The sequence below is a fragment of the Mixophyes fleayi genome, chromosome 1 (assembly GCF_038048845.1).
Source record: "Mixophyes fleayi isolate aMixFle1 chromosome 1, aMixFle1.hap1, whole genome shotgun sequence".
In the NCBI taxonomy this organism is placed as follows: domain Eukaryota; kingdom Metazoa; phylum Chordata; class Amphibia; order Anura; family Limnodynastidae; genus Mixophyes; species Mixophyes fleayi.
In genome coordinates this window covers 63,455,680-63,472,737 of record NC_134402.1, presented here as the reverse complement: position 1 = coordinate 63,472,737, position 17,058 = coordinate 63,455,680, and positions in this window count along the sequence as shown.

Here is a 17,058-nt window from a genome sequence, read left to right as displayed (position 1 = left end):
GTCTGTTCCGCTTATATGTTTTTATTATTATTATTATTATTTATTTAAATGGTGGAACAATGTTTTGCAGCACCGTACAGTGAGGAAGTAGAGGAAATATTATATATTACAAGGACATAGAGAACTCACAAACAAAATACAGAACATGCAAAAGCATAAATACGTCAATATCAAGAAACTAGGTAAGGTAACATACAAGGACTCACAGGTGGACAAGGTGGGAGCAGAAAAGAAAACAGAGGGAGAGAGGGCCCTGTTTTTGGGAGCTTTTAATCTAATTTTACAAATTTTCTATTGTATAACTTTTATACTATAATATATACTATAAAAAAGATGTGTGCTAATATAATTATGTATTTAAAATATTAATAAACAGTGAAGTGATGACTGCAGATGTCACTTTTTGTTAATGATGACCATATCCTTCCCCTACTTTACTCCCATTGCCCATGTTTGGTGTGAAGCCTCTTGTTATGAGCCGCCATGCTAAATTGGACAGCTCACGCTAACTCTTCCTGTCCAGCTGACAGTCCATTTTTCTGCTCAGTAGGAGAACCCCAGAACTACCCAAGCTCCCAGAAGTCCAGTGGTGGAGCCTAAATTGAACCTCACTGACTGTTTTCTTCTGGATCTGAACAACAAAAAGTGTGAATTGTTATGTAACACCCTATAAGAACGCACAGCTTCGCCCTTTCCAGCAATCTTTGTCGGTGGCTGGCAGAGAAGTGTACCGAAAGAAACAGACAGGTCCCACACAAAGTAAACAACAACAGCATATGGGGCAATATCCTACCTGCTGTGATCACCTCACCAATGATCACAGGTTAACGCCACCTGGGCTGCACCTACTGTACGGACCACCTGTATCTGCCGAGACTCAGCTGCTCAGCAGGCCTACACCCACCACCTGAACCCTGAATGTTAAGCCCGCCTATCTTGGGGTTAAAGACTTTAGGTGCCCTTCCAGACAGCTAGAGGGGCCTTGTATCCCACTCTCTACAACTTCACCTACTTACTTGGGCCTAATGCCCTCTTACACTCATCAGAGTCTAGCACCCTTCTACCCAACTATAAGGGCCCACTGCTCAGCTATCAACAGGGTCCTAATATCCCCCTAAACACTATTGTCTAATTCCCTCTAAAAACCTAGCAGGGACCTGGCACCCCACTACACAATGGGCCTAATGCCCTACTACCTTATGAGCCTGGTGCTCTCTAAACAAACTAAGGGCCTGGTGCCCTCTCTAACTAAGGGCCTTGCGCTGTCGACACCCTAACTGCACCTGGGTCTTGTGCCCGCTACTTGCTCCACGGGCCTAGTGCATGAATTCCCCACAGGCCTTGTGCCCGAATGGTGAACAAATAAATAGACAGAGGTGTGGGCTGAGGCCCGGGAGAGGTACCAGAAGGGCCTTACCTGCTTCCGTCATCTTCATGGCTTTCTTCCTGTGTTTCCCCCTCCTGTCCTTTTGCTGGTCTGTCTTCTTTTCTTGATCCCGTCGGGTCTTCATGGGGCAGAGTAGCTCTCAGCCCTGACAATGGCTCTCTGCCTTCGTCATCTCCTCTCGCCGATCCGCCATCTTCATTCCTCCCTTCTTGATTGCGGCATCTTCTCTTCCTCGTCTTCTCTTCATTCCTGTTGACCACATCATCTTCTTTTTCCTATCTCATGCCATCTGTTCCCCGGCGTCTTCTCTCGTCAAGCACTGCTGTCAAACTGCCAAGATGACAGTGCACGTGCAGGCTTATATGGCCTGTATTGTACTCACGTGGTGAACCCAGATTGGTCACCTCACCTACCCGGTCCAATAGGGACACCGACGTGGTGAAGCTCACCGGACGCCGGAGCTTCCCATTGGGCTCTTTACATTTATCTCCCAACTCCAAGGAGACCTGCAAACATAGGTTTTTGGTCTCAGCCCTAACCATCCAGAACTACTTTCTGTTTATGCAATTTTTGAAGGACATGGTTTTTTATATGAAGATCCCAACAGGGTAGCCTCCACTGAAAGTCATCTGCGTTCTCTAAAACAAGGTCGCAGGACAGCAGAGAAATATTGTGTAGAATTCAAACGCTGGTCTACAGACAGGACATAGAATCATCCAGCTTTGCACTGTCAATTCCTTTCAGGACTATCGGAACAGCTTAAAAATTCCCTGGTCCAAGACCCAGTTTCAAATACTTTGCCAAAATAAATGCAATTAGCGATTTAAATCAACAGATGCATTAAAAAAAGAAAAATAGAGAAGAAGTCATTATCCTTTTTCCGCCACCAATATCTTCATCTACCGTGGCTATGCAAATTGGGGCCTACAGACTTTCTCTGGAGGAGAAGATCTTTGGGAAACACTTTCTCTAGAGGAGACTATCTTTCTGACTTTGTATTGTGGTGCCAAACGTCACATGGCCCGCGCCTGCCCCAATAACTCAGGAAAAACAAGCCTAGTGGATTTGGAAGAGGTCCACCTAGGCTTGCAATTAATCTCTTCTAAAAACTCTCTTCTTATTTCTGCTCATATCTCTTTTGACGTCTCTGCCTTCCTGGATAGTGGATCTTCTGGAAACTTCTTGGATATTGGGTTCGCTGAAACCATAAAAATACCTTTCTGCAATATGGTCCCTCTCATTACTGTATGTGGTCTTGCTGGTAATCCCCTAGTCAGGGCTAAAAAAATTGTACAAAAGTCCACTTATACATTTATCCATTGGGGTTCTCCATTCGGAACAATTATCGCTGCATTTGATTAGTTGTCCCACGGTTCCTATCATTGTGGGCCACCCGATTATTGGTGAGATTATTTGTTGGGGCTCTTCTTGCACCACTTCTTGTTTGACCTTACCCTTACAGATGCTCCAGTCTGTTCCTCCAAGTCTACCTCACCCTTACCATGAATTGCTTGATGTCTTCTCAAGGATAAGAGCTGATACATTAACCGCATCAGAGTTATGACTTCATTATTTAATTATTTCCGGAGCCAGATTGTCTAAAGGGAGACTCTATCCTTTATCTTGTCCTGGAACTAAGGCCATGGATGAGTATATCGAGGAGAACCTTAGTAAAAGCTTCATATGTCCTTCCAAGTCACTGGCTGAAGCAGGATTATTTTTTGTTTCTAAAAATGGTGGGAGTCTTACTTACCTGTTACTATAGAATGGAAGACCGCATTCAATACTCAATCTGCAAATTATGAATATCTTGTCATGCTATTTGTTTTTTGCAATGCTCCTGCAGTCTTCCAAGAATTAATAAATGATGTGTTTCATGAGTTCCTGGGCAAAGTTGTTGTATATCTGGACAATAAACTTGTTTTCCCCATCATTAGATTTGCATTGGCTTCAGGTTAAGAAAGTTCTTCAGAGAATCCTGGGAACTTCAGCTGTTTGCTAAATTAGAAAAAGGAGAATTTGAAGTTGCTAAGGTTTCCTCCCTTGGATACATTATCTTTTTCTGATTTCTGATTATCTGATTTTTCCATGGATCCCAATAAACTTCAAGCCATCTTAAATTGGATTTAGCCCACCAACCTTAAAGCCATCCAAAGACTCCTAGGATTTGCCAACTACTATAGAAGATTTCTTTGCTAATTTTCTGTGTTGGCTGCTCCCATTATTGGTCTTAGCAAAAAGGGGTCTGACACAGCAGTTTGGTCTGGAAGTTTTCGCTTCCTTGAAAAAAGCATTTATCTCTGCTCCAGTACTGCGTCATCCTGGAATCGCCTTTCATCATCTAAGTTGACTCTTCTGATATTGGTGCTGGAGTTATCCTCTCTCAGGTGGATCCGACTAACAAGAGATTACATCCCTCTGCCTTTCTTTCCAGCAAGTTTTCTTCAGTTAAATCCAACTATGACATTGGCATTTGTGAACTCCTTGCTATCAAATGGTCCTTTCAAGACCGGAGACATTAGCTAGAAGGAGACAACCATACTATTACTGTATTTATTGACCATTAAAATCTGTTACATATTGAGTCTAGAAATCATTAAATTCCAGACAGGAACGATGGGCATAGTTCTTTACTTAATTTTATTTTTACCTTCAGTTACCTGCCCCTGCCTGCTCCTGGATTATCCTAGTCTGGCTTTGTTATCGCACCTTTCTTGCTTGCTGCCCACCCTGATCTTCTGGCTTGATCCTGATATTCCTGTTCGCTGCCTGCCTACGATTATTTGCATCGTTACTGGTTATTCTGTGTATTGTGTGTCACGGCTCTGAGGGTGTTTTGCAGATCCCTTGCCTCTATTATAGAGGATGGTGGAGGCAGAACACAATAATATTCTTAGGATAAGTTCACGGCTTACAAGCATCAATAATAACACAGGAGAAAGTAGTAGTGCTGCAACGTATTATATTGAATGTTGGTACAACAGGAATGGAAGGAATTAGATATATATATTGGCAAAGATGAATACACGGCAATTCATTGTAATGCAGACATTAATCACATATGCTACTTCATAGTCGGTAACCCTTGCCAACAACATGAGATGAGATGATATACAGTTCAACGCAGTGATGATAAACAAGAACACTAGGATCCACACAGCAGATGAATGTGAATCTCTGGTACAGCTTACAGTCCAAACAGAGTAGCATAAAGAACTAGCTGATCCGAGAGTAGAGATGACTCAATATAGCAGGTGGTACTGGAAACACTGTGATTCTTATTAAGTAGAACAGCAAGCGTTAAACATCAAGGACTTGGATGAACACTGACACGTGCAGTAGAATGTTGCCTAGAAGTAGCAGAGACGTGAGTAGTATCTGAACCCTGCGTGGAACTACAGGTAACAGGATTCGTTGTAACTGCAATGGTAAGTTCGCTGTAGTATGAAGCATATGAACAGAGACACTTAACTTGAGCCCAAGTACTAGCCACCGGCACAACAAGTAGTTCACAATAACAGTCCAGTAAACAGGTAACAGCAGAGTATTGATAGTAGCTCTTACAGCGAGATGCAGCGATCTTAGCCAGCCAGACGTAAAGGCGAACCAATAGATAAGGCACAGGTTTAGCAACAACTCACGATACACGTTCAGCATGCAGATGAATAGCGGAGAGGAGTTCCAGCTTGCAGGTGAACAGCAGTGAGGAGTTTGCAGCTTGCAGGTGACCAGCAGTGAGGAGTTTGCAGCTTGCAGGTGAACAGCAGTGAGGAGTTCAGTCCAGCGAGCAGGTAACGGACACATGGAAGGAGAGGTATACAGCCAAATCCAAATGCAACCAGAGTAACACGAAGAACAGGCAATGAGTCCAAAACCTTGGGAGGTTAATATAGTGCTCCAGGACCAATGAGGTTCAGGAGGAGGTCCAGATCACAGTAGCCAGGAACACCTGTGAAAGTAATGTCTCTGAGGCAGAAGCAAGCAGAATCATGGTTCTTAAAGGGAAAGTCACAGTGCAAGCACCTAACTATGGGACCGGCGTGTGACATTGTGCCTGGTGTACTACTACTCCCAGCCTTCATAATCCATCGCTACTTGGTTACTAAGGTAAGATCTTACTAGTACAAGACCTGGGAGGCACCCGAGTAACTGTGAGAATATTGCTCTCCATGGGAAAGGTGGCTTGCTATAGGTGAAGACCTCTTATTGCCTTGTTCTAAGAGGTTCTTGTTTCCATTGGGAGCTGTACCACCTCTAAACTATAATGAATCTGACCTGACCTCCCATCCTGCCACCTACAAAAGTTAGCACCCAAATACATGTAGTTTCTAAACTAACACCTATGTAGGCACTCCATGACTAGTGACCACTTCTGAATGAGGACTGGCTGCAATTTCTCTTTTGCCAGTTCCTCTTTGTAGCCCATAGACAAATAAAAGTCTCCTGCTGAATTTAAATTTCCCCCCAAATGTATTACTCTATAAAACTCAATTTCAACTACCACTGACAATGTAAAAAAAAAAATACTTGGCCATACATTTAACCAAATCTTATAACAATTGTACACTGCAAATTTTCCCAGATTAGTAGCATGGAATAAACTCACTATATCTTGGTTCAGCCGCATTGAGGATATCAAGATAAAAGACTTTCCTAGACTGCTACGCCTATGGTAGACCCAATATGTATCTCAACCAAAATCTATAAAGATTGTCAACAAACCTCAAAATTTATCTGGGCAGGCAGGAAACCCAGGGTGAGAATATGGGTCCTATACAAAAATCACAAACAAAAGGGATGTCATGGGTTTGCTTGAACTGATGGCTATTTGCCGGTTTTGACACAGCTAAACAAGGATGCACAAGGAGTCTAATGCGTGGTCTTCACCACGGACCCCTGCAAAGGGGTTTGGACTTTGCTGCAAGAGGCACGCTTGTCGCGGTTCTCCATGCAAGCTACCAGGGTAGTAGCAGACGAAAAGGCGTAGTCGTACTTTCTGGATTAAAGACATGCGGTATGAGAGGTACCAAAGGTCAAATCAGAAGAATAATCAGGAAGCCAGTGGTCAAACCAGGAGATACTATGCAGTCAAAGGGAGATTCCAAGATCAGGGTCAGGTGAAGCTGAGTCAGAAGCCAGGAGGTCAATCAGGTAGCAGGAGCAGACACAAGAGCTCTAATGGTGCCAGAACCCTCCTTAAATAGTGTGTGGAAGAATGATTTGTTGTTCAGGATGCCGCTGACCATTGACAGGGAAGCTCAATAGCGTCCCGTTGCTTAGCAACGGAGATGTGGACACAGTGCGCATACTCCTGCAAGACGTCGGCAGGAAGAAGAGGAGGCACGGAGAGAGAAGGCGACCGTCCCTGGCACTGAATGAAAGTGCGGAGATGGCGCCTGACAGGTGCCTATTAACAAATTAGCATGCAGAATATATGGCCCAATGTAACATTTGGCATTGTACCACCCCTCCCTCCCAATCACAGAGAGCCTGACCTATTAAACCTATTTTCACCATATTCACTACTATGAAATAAACCTCAAAATCGCCCCACAGACTCTAATACAATCCCAACAGTAACGTTCTAACTCTCACTTTGGGGCCCTTATTTAATCATATCAAATGTGATCCTATTATCCTCTAATGGTCCCTCTATAGAATTACACAGATTTTTCACCTGGTTTGAACCACAAAGGGTTTTGCAGAAGGATGCAACATTTTGTATCATTTCCTCTAGATCTTGCACATCTACAATTTTTTCCTGAATTTGCAGAACTCAGCACTCAGTTCTCATCTCACAGTGACTTCTTTCAATACAAATCAGACATTTATATCAATTGTTACGAAAACAAGACACATTCAAACAATGCTCTCTCTGCTTTGGCATTCTAAGCCATCATCCAAGGACCTAATTTCTATGTTATAGTAATTAATGTTGGGGCATAATTAACAACATGGGAGTGTAACTGTTACGCATCGGACCCACCAACCCCGCGGTTGTGGTTCGGCACTTCTACCTCTCCCCTCCTGCAGCCGCTCTCCTCCCTGTAACAGCGCTTCACTCCTGCTGGCAGGCGCCATCTTGCCGGCGGTTCTGTGCATGCGCGGACCCAGCTGTTATCATTTTCCTCTATTCAAACCATTGGCTGATTATGTGCTAGCTCTCTCTATAAAAGGCACCTTCTACCTCTCCTAAGTACCAGATCATCAAGTCTCCTTACCCGTTAGAACGCTAACAGCTGCAAACTGTACCCCTACCACCTGAAGATAGGTGGCCAGGCAAGAGGATGTGTTTTCCCCAGCTCCTTGACGTTTACCCAGAGTCAGTGGCCTTAGGACTCGGCAAATAGGCTATAGCCAAAATGTTGGCGACCTGTAACTAAGGGGCACATTTAACAAATGACGGTATTGCACTATCGTGCACTTACAGTGAAAATAGGTGAAGGAAGTCTGCAATTGATATTTATGACAGCTCCGTTCGACTGTTCAATCTTCCAAACCACTAATTTTCGCTGCAGTTCGTTTTTTCTAACAGTCACCATTCAACAGAATGGTGACTGCTCCTGGCCGCAATCTAACAAGTCCCGAAAAAAACATTTTTTTCGGGAACTTGTCATGTTAATGTACGCCAGCTTCAGCTGGCGTACATGAGGAAATCTAATGCTGTCAGCTCTGCTCCGGAGAGCAGAGCTGGACAGCGCATGTGTGGAGGGATCACATGATCCCTCCCTGTCACTCACAGCTCTCTCTCTGCAACGATAGTTGCAGAGACAGAGAGGGGATCTGTGTACTGGACATGCGCACTTGAAGAGTGAGGAGAAGACCCGGAGACAGCGCTTCCGAAGAGGCAGGTAAGTATGTTTTTTTTTATCACTGAAACAGCAGTTTTTCGGAACTGCTGTTTCTCTGCACGGCTGTACATAAATGTGAGAAGTAGTTCAATCCTTATCATTGCGATAAGGATTAAAAAATACTTTTCACTTTATGTGAATAATGATAAATGTGCCCCTAAAACACCAACACATAGCAAATTCATAATGAGAGTTGATTAGCAAGTATAGCAGCCTTTAAAATATCGCTAAAATCCCTTGTGCTACCTAAGTATTCCATCAGGTTGTTGGTGGACTCAGCAGCGTTGACTAGATACTTTGAGGTTGATAGGTGCCATTGCAGTGGGAGGCACAGCAGGAAAAGTCAGCTGAATCCCTCAGACCAACCCTCCAACTAAAATCAATACAGGTCGTAGGTACAATAGCAGGGGACAGATTATTTTTGCACAGTAATAACAGTCCCTCCTCCTGCCCCAGATAAAAGCTTCCATTCAAGTTGTACTGCACCCAGATCCACACACTTCCTAAGTTCACCTCCTTTACACCTTGCTACAAGCAATGCAGACCAGGGGATAGAGAAAAGATAAAAAAAAAATGTAAGCATCACACCCCATATGCTTCAATCCCTCAGAGACAAGTAATATCTACAGGTGGAAGAAGGGGAAACTAATTCTCCAGCAGAAAAACTACCTTGTACTTTTCATTTTACTAAGGAATACTGGATTTACAGCAATAGCCTAGCAAAGCAAGGGTTCATGATGCAAAACCATATAAAACCATTGGAGGGCAGCAACACCTTCGTATTAAACTACTATTTCTAGTCAAAGCCTCTTAGGTCTACCTATTTCTCAACACAGCAGAGTTTTACAATGCCTCAAGGTACAGTAGACAGAATTGCATTCCATGTTTTACAAGTTGGTTTATAGCATCAATGGAAAAAAATGATCTATTACCTACATGGAAATTTAGATAGATTCATCCAGATCTGGGACCAGGGCCGGATTAACCGGGCTACAGCCCAGGGGCCTATGGCATCCAGGGGGCCCTTGAAAGTGCTCAGCAGCAGTATTGATCGATCGGGGGCGGGGGCGCCCCCAGCCCGATCAGTGCTGCTGAGCAATTTCACTGCAGTACTTCCCCGGCGCGCTGTATTCTCCTTACTGAGGAGATCTCGTGAGTCTCACTCTCACGAGATCTCCTCAGTAAAGAACGTACAGCGCGCCGGAGAAGGAGGCAAGTGCCGGGGGAAGGGGTGCCGGCAGTTCGGATCACGGGGGGGGGGGGCCTCATGGGGAAATGGAGGCCCTCTTAGCCCAGGGGCCTCCATTCCCTTAATCCGGCACTGTCTGGGACTCGTGGTTTTCAGAGGGTACAACCTTGTCATGATGTAAACTTTTTGTAGAATAGGTTAGTCCATAGATTGTAAGCTTGTGAGCAGGGTTCTCTTACCTCTCTGTCTGTATATATTACCCAGTATTGTTTTATTAATGTTTGTTCCCAATTGTAAAGCGCTACGGAATTTGCTGGCGCTATATAAATAAATGTTGATGATGATGATGATGATGAAGGTTTCGTTTCCCTTTCTTTTTAGGACATCTGGCAAAACTGATTAAATTATGTCCCTTTTTTTTCAAACTAGTCCCTTGGATTACTACATATCTTAAAATAGACAATCAAGTCTGACTGGCTTTTATTTGCATCAAGACCAGAGGTTGAAGTGGAAATTTAGAAGTAGCGGTATAGAAATTTAAAAATGGTAGTATGAAAAATATAATCGTAATGTAAATGGAAATTAATAGTTTCATAATGAAGTCATACCACCGTATATACCCATACTTTGATCACTGTGCTTTCTGGGCTGTGAGCAGTCAAACAATAACATAAAACAAAATCATGTTCATCTGAAGTCTAATAGCAAAAAGTCCCTAGGATTACTACATATCATGACTGTCTCCCACTACCCTTTCTATTTATTTTCATGTTCCCCACTAGGTGGCAGTTGTGCGTTATCTTTTGTAGTTGAAAATTTGTCAGCAGTTTTTGTTCATTTCATAGTGTTTCATCACATTATAGTTACTGAAGCATGTGGTATAAGGAGTATAAGTTACACAGGACTGCATCAGCCAGTTGTGTCAGACTGTGTGCACCTTTAGCCTATAGTCAGTTTGTTGCTACATCTTTGGTCATTGTCTCTCACAACAGATACAGCCAAACAATTTAACACATTTGGTGAAATTTACAAAAGGCTATTAGGATTTACAGACAGATTTACAAAATATTGAAAACAACTGTTGTGAATTTGAAGTTATTCAATTTAATTGCAATCTTCAACTTCAATTGAAATATCCAGACTTTATAATTGCAGGTCCGCAGTGCAAATTACAGTTTGTGAATTCATGCTTCTGTATTTGTGCAACTGCACCCATTTTGCAGGAAGTGCATGGCTCTGTACTCAAGATGAATCTGTAGGCAGTGCAACATTTTGCATCTCCAAAAGGGAGGTGCTAAGCAGACTGAAGTGCTTTCACTTGACGCCACCAGAACTCTCATTCACTATCTAATCATGTCTTTTCTCGACTGTTGTAACCTCCTCTTGTTCATCTTCACACCTGCTTCTCTCCTCTTCAATCTCTCCTTAATGCTGCGGCAAGATTGATCTTCCTCTACCAACGCTCTTTTTCTGCCTCTTCCTATCCCAATCCCCACACTGGATCCATATCCCCTACCGATTCCAATTCAAACTTGGGCAGCACGGTGGCTAAGTGGTTAGCACTTCTGCCTCACAGCGCTGGGGTCATGAGTTTAATTCCCGACCATGGCCTTATCTGTGTGGAGTTTGTATGTTCTTCCTGTGTTTGCGTGGGTTTCCTCCGGGTGCTCCGGTTTCCTCCCACACTCCAAAAAAAACATACTAGTAGGTTAATTGGCTGCTATCAAAAATTGACCCTAGTCTGCGTGTGTGTGTGTGTGTGTGTTAGGGAATTTAGACTGTAAGCTCCAATGGGGCAGGGACTGATGTGAATGAGTTCTCTGTACAGCGCTGCGGAATCAGTGGCGCTATATAAATAAATGGTGATGATGATGATGAAACTTCTCACCCTCATCTACAAAGCTCTAAGCCTTATATCTCCAACCTCAACTCCCTTCACACTTTCCACAGACCTCTCTGCTTGGCCAATGTCCATCGCCTAACCTCTCCTATGGTAACTACATCCCACTCCCACATCCCACTCCCTTGTGCTGCTCTACACCTCTGGGACGCCCTTGTTCTATCAGACTGTAATCCAGACTCCAATCCTTCAAACACTCCTTAAAAATTCACCTGTTCATCATATACTACCACCTGTCCACCACGTAACCCCTCCCCACCAACACCCTCCATCAACCACAGCCCCTCCCCTTTTAGAGTGTAACGAGCAGAGCCCTCCTTCATCTTGTCCCCTCCTTCATCTTGTCCCCCTATCCTGCTTTATCCTCCAGATTCGTCCTCTCTATCCTATTATCCAGTTTTGTTGTTTTATGCCCCTTTAATTTCCTCCACTATATTATGCTCAAAAATGCTACCTGGTTTAGCTATTTGATAAAAATGTGATATTGGTCGCACTAGTGATAGACTTGGCAGACTATAAACTCATTAATATTATAATTAATGTTTATTGGTTTATTCCAGGTACAACAAGGTATGCCTGTTTGTTAATCTCAATAGAGGATTCAGAACAAGTAACAAAGAAAAAAAAAAGAAGGCTGAAGACATTGGTGCACAATATAGTCTTGCTGCATGATAGTTAATTTGTACATCCTGATATCAATAAATTAAAAAATACATTTTATTAGTAACAATGTTATAATGGGTTGGGTACAGCATATCGATGCTGAGTACCCGACAACACTTACCCCGACATCTTCACGACGGACGTCTCCTTCCCAACGCACTATCAATGATGACTTTTGTCAGATGTGATTTCAACTAATCGTGATGTAGGAAGAAGCCGGTGGCACTAAATGGCGTCACTGAGAAACGCAACGGTATTATCGCTGCTGTTAAGGGGGTAATGTAAGTATGCGGCGATATAGTTTACAAAGGCTTCTACATTGTACATGGCCGTATACTTACATTACCCTCTTAACAGCAGTGATAATACCTTTGCATTTCTCAGTTACATCATTAAGTGTCGCCAGCTTTTTCCTACATCGCGATTGGTTGAAGTCTCATTTGAAAACAGTCGTCATTGATAGTGCGTCGGGAAGGAGGCGTTTGTCGTGAAGATGGCGGGGTAAGTGTTGTCGGGGTAGTCAGCATCGATGTGCTGGCTACCACCGGTTAAAATGTTGAATCAATAAAAGCAGTGAAATTTGTGAATAATGTGTGACAATAAAGTGATTTTAAAATACTGCGTGACTCCAAAATCTCTTCTATTCAATTATGGAGGAAGCAAGTTGGATATTCTCCTTAGTATTTAGTTGGCTGATCTCTAGTAAGAGTAGTTATATCTGCAATTAGGCAAAAAGTTATTATAGCAGTTGCTGATTGAAACACACACGGTTAAACTGCCTATTATTACTAGGATCATAGGTGCCCACTGATAGCAAAAATTATGTATCCGCCTACACAAATGAAATATGAACCTCATTCAGTTGCAGCAGCTAGTATGCTAACTCATACAGCTCGTAATTAGATAAGTTGGTGACGGGGGTGATTTGCTATCTTCCTACTGGAATCTGGCATACCAACGTATACACCTTCACTGCGACCACTGATCAAGACAAAGTCCACAGTGCTTTCTGGGCTGTGTGTAGTCAAACAACAACATAAAAACAAAATCCTGCTTCTCTGAACTCTAACTAACAGCAAAAATCCTTAAGGGGCTCACTGTGTATGTTCCCATAAACTTCTCAACCACCTTAAAACTCTTAAACATTTGTATTCAAATAAACACACGAAGTCACGTATAATTTGTTAAAAATGGAAGGACTTTTATTATTATTTTAGTAATAAACTAAACCTATGGTGGCGGAGAAAGGGCACTGCGAAACAGCTCCCAAGCTGATACAACTAGATAACGTGGGAACTAGCGCAAACCGCCGTACATCCACTAACCATTGGGAACACATCCCAAACTATCATGCGCTGAATTGGCGTCAGAGTGACTGCCCCTTTTTAACTCACACTGACCTCCCTCACCGAGCCGGACAGGGACCCTCCTCACCGAAGGACCAAAAAGGAATTACTGGTGCCTCTAAGGGGACAGTGACCTGCGGCCAACTACCTGTGCGCCCACTAATCAGCTGCTGAACGCAGTGCCTTCCTACCGCAAAAACCTTAACACACAAAATACGTAACTAAGGAGTGGGTGGGTGGGATCTCGTGTTGCAGAGTGAGACAAACCAGGAAGTACAGCCTGCTATATTCAATCCAGGACCCTCCCACAGGAACTAACATTGGTCGAGCCCCACCCGATGTTAACCCCTTCAGGTAAGTGTTCAGTCTGTTACAAACACTGTCGCCCTTTAAGTGCGTTCATCCTATAAAGCCTCACTTGTCAAACTATCCAGTGTATCCTATCAACACTGGTCACAAAACAGAGCCACTGATCAGTTCACATATCCTCACCAAACAGTATCACAGACACCCTTCTTATAAGAGATCAGCCCCCAGATGAGCTCTACCATAATTAACCCCTTATGTTAGAACACATAGCACAAAGTCCTGACAGAAAATGACATCCCTATCTAGACTCTACCAGTCACCTTCACACAACTTGTACTATATTACCATCATTCTATATTGGCCACTAATGCTATGTAATGCTATTGTGTCATGTTTACCTTTGCTGTTCTACCACTATGCATGGCACAGTAGAATTTTGTGGCACCCTACAAATAAATGTTAATGATAATAATAATAATGTAGGCTGAGTGTACTAATGTGCCTTGTATTGTTCCCACATGCAAAGATTATTCTTTCTATCAATGTTTTAAAACATCCAAATGTAGTGACATGTAATAAAGACAGTCTTGAAGTTCCATCACTCATGATTAGTTTAAAACATAAAAAGGTCAAGCAAGCAGTATTTTAGGGGTGGAAATGAAAATTGGAATTCATGAAAGAGCTGGTCGTAAAGTGACAGGATTTGGAAGTGATGTTTTAATTCGTCCACCATGAGTATTTCCAGCTGGCCCACCAATATTGTAAAAGTAATGGCAGAGTCATTTTCAGTGGGCAGTTTCAGAGACCAGAATGTAGGTGTTCAATTATGTATGTGCAGCGCCGGTGCTAGGGTCCTTGGCGCCCTAGGCACAGTGTGAAAATCGCCGCACCCCCCTTTAAAAATCGCGGCTGCGCTTCCCTCCCCTCAGCAGAAGACAGAGCAGAGAGGAGTAGCTTCATGCAGGTAAGATTCAATAGCCCCTTCCCTCCTCTCCTCCCCGTGGATTTCCGTTTTTTTTTAATTTCGAGGCGCCCGGCGCCCTAGGCAATTGCCTAACCTTGCCTAATGGGAGCGCCGGGCCTGTGTATGTGGGACCTGACAAACATATGCATTGTTCCTCTTCATAAATTAGTACTACACTCTGTTTAATGTATGTAATACAAAGTCAAGTTTTAAACAGAGTATTTACACCAGCTCCATTGCCATTGACCCCAAGAGGTATATATATTAAACTGTGGGTATAAAAAAGGGGAGATGTTGCCTATAGCAACCAATCAGATTCTAGCTGTCATTTTGTAGAATGCACTAAATAAATGAAAGCTAGAACCTGATTGGTTGCTATAGGCAACATCTCCACTTTTACAAACACGCATTTGAGTAAATATACCCCCAAATCTAGGTTTCTAAACAGGGTTTTGGGAAATATTTTGCGATGACATTTGAATCCCAGATCTAAACATTTTAGATATATCTTGTCCAATAGGTGGAGGTGGCCGTTAACAAAAAACAAATATTACAATTACTTATTTGACTTTAACATTCTAAAGCGTAATCTACTAATCTTAGAGTTAAATCGGGTGGTAAATCTTGTCACTACGAAGTGAAGGATCATGTTTGTTACATTGATTCTAGTTGTCTTAAAATCCCTTTAGATTTGTGAATAAGTATTAAGATGTTTCTGACAGAAAGTGATTTTCAGTTAAAGAAAATGTATTTAATTCCATTTTTGTGAAAGCAGCAATTCCATTAAAAATATAGATGTGTTTCTGTAACATAAATCAATGTGGGAGGCTATAAGAAGAATGTTGGTAGTTAACATTTTCCTGAATTTGCTTCTTTAGATTCAGAATGATTTGTAATTATGCATAGTGTCATGTGCTACCATGGCAACCACAGTCACATGACACATGATATAGTGAGCAGACAGGTATTGGAACGTCCCTCTGAGTTCTGCCTGCTATGTGTAATGTAAAATCCTCTATATTGTATAATATATTGTGTAGTTAGAAAACCAATTACACAATATGTAACATTAAATAAAGCCAAATATCTTCTATAGTCTCCAGCATCCCATGTGACAAAACGTTTTGAAAGCTAGTCACCTGCACGCATACTTGATTTCATTCTTTTCTAGCAGAAATGTTGGTCTAAAACTTTAGTGAGACACTTAGGTTCACAGGAATCAAAATGAGAGATTTATATCTCAGAGTTTTCTGGCAGCTTTAACTGTGCCAACTAAGGTGTAGCTGCTGGCTCAACATTTGATTCTTGGACTTAGATCAAGATCTTTTCAACAGCACAAGAGCTCAGCACAATATAAAGCAGCATCGCAGCGAGGGCCATGAATGATAATATTACATCTATGTCAGCTGGTGTGTAATCATTTCTCCTTGTTAGTGGCTCCTTCACACATGGATCTCTTCCTTTCATAGCTTGTTTAGGTTCTCTGTCCTTGGGTCACGAGTACAACTTTTCATAATGTCTGGTAATTGCAGCAGGAAAGGTTGCAGACATCACCGAACTGCAGTTAAAATCGCATACACTTTCCTCTCAAGTAAGGAGGCTGAAATGTAACAAAAGGTTGTTTCTTAAACCACACCAAAATAATTTTTACCAACCAATACCTCTTGTTTTCATGTTAACTTAATGCTGTCCATCCAGTTTATTGAAGGTTATTTGGTGTATTCATTTTTCAGACTCTTCTAGCTCAGAAATATTCTCTGCATGTTTGAGATCTCCCCATAGATTTTCTTTAATATTCTGGCCTGGGGAATGTGAGACCATTCTAAAACCTTCATCTCTCGTTCCTGTAAGTTCTTTCTGATTGATTTTAATGTGAGTTTTGGATTGTTGTCTTGCTGAAATATCCAATTTCTATTCATCTTCAATCTCTTCACTGACTCTGAGACATTAACTTCTAGGTTTTGTTGATGTTAAGTTGAATCCATTTTTACTTCCATCTACACAATATTTCCTGCCACTGACTGCCCCCCAAACCATAATAGATCCGCCATCATGCTTAATACTGGCAAGGTGTTTTGTCCCTTAATGCACCTGTTTTTCTCCAAAATGTTTTGTGGTTATAGCTAAACGGTTACCCGTTTGTTTCATCAGTCCATAGCACTGTGACCCAAAGGGACATATTTAAATTGTTGAATATGCCCGCGGCGTGAAAAGTATTAATACTAAGCTGGATTTCAGCTCACAGCTCCCAAAGCCGCGAGCTAAAATCCAGCGAGAAAAGTATCGTAATAACGGTATTTACGCTCACTATTACTGTAATGACGGTAATAGTGTGTGCGCCGCATTGCTTTAGGCAGTAACGCCAACAATTGAATATGCCCCAAATGTTTTGGCTTATCTAAGTAATGTTTACATACTTCAAATGTTGACTTTTGTGATGCGGTCATAG